The sequence below is a fragment of the Cebus imitator genome, unplaced genomic scaffold (genome assembly GCF_001604975.1).
Source record: "Cebus imitator isolate Cc_AM_T3 unplaced genomic scaffold, Cebus_imitator-1.0 Scaffold43, whole genome shotgun sequence".
NCBI lineage: Eukaryota > Metazoa > Chordata > Mammalia > Primates > Cebidae > Cebus > Cebus imitator.
Window position 1 is genome coordinate 8,188,293 of NW_016107358.1, and position 859 is coordinate 8,189,151.

The following is an 859-nucleotide window of genomic DNA, read 5'->3' on the forward strand; positions in this document are numbered from 1 at the left end:
AGTGAGGAGTCGCAGCCCTGGCTTCCTGGTCGGGCTGTTGACTCACACTGTCATCCTTTAGGCGACTTCCTTCGTTTCTTTGCACCTCAGTTTCTCAGTTAAATGAAGGATGAAAATGGAATTCCCCTCGAGGCACTGGGAATACCTTATTAATGTTTGTATTTCTTTATGATAACTGGGATTCAAGATCTGATTACTGCAAAGCAGCATTACATGGAAGATTTCATCTTTATTGTCAAATCAAGGCCATCTTCAAATTGGTCACCTTTCCCACTACTATCCATTCCATGATGTCCCCTTCCCACTCCATCCGTTCTTTTCTGTGCTGACTTCAAATGATGTCATTTGCATGAAGTTTTGTCTCTGAAGAGAGGAGACTTTAATTTCTCTTGGTTCATTCCAGAACATGTGTCCTTAGATCACCACAGGCTTGACTGGTTTGGGAGATGGGATTGAGAGCCCAGGAATGGGATCGCAGTCACAACCTCCGTTCTCTTTTAAGGAATTTAGGTTGTCCCTTTGTACTTGGTTTTGTTTTTCCCCATCAACGTGTCGACCTCATTGTTTGGCTGGGGTGAACACATCACTTCCTCTTTGGGGGTCTGTGTTTTGTCTCCTGCTGGGTTTGAAATGTCATGTAATTTGTTGGGTTTTCACGGGATTATGTTTGGAGTTTGTTTGTTTTTTTTGGTGTTCCCAAATCATCACTGCTCACCAGAACCCTCCCTCTTCTACCTCCTGATTAATGATGTGATAAAAATGTGCACTCCTCAGCATTTACCAAGAGAGACACATTCATCTTTAACTGCTCTGTCTGTTCTGTTGCCTATGAAAGGAGTTCCCCTGCAGGGACAAAAAA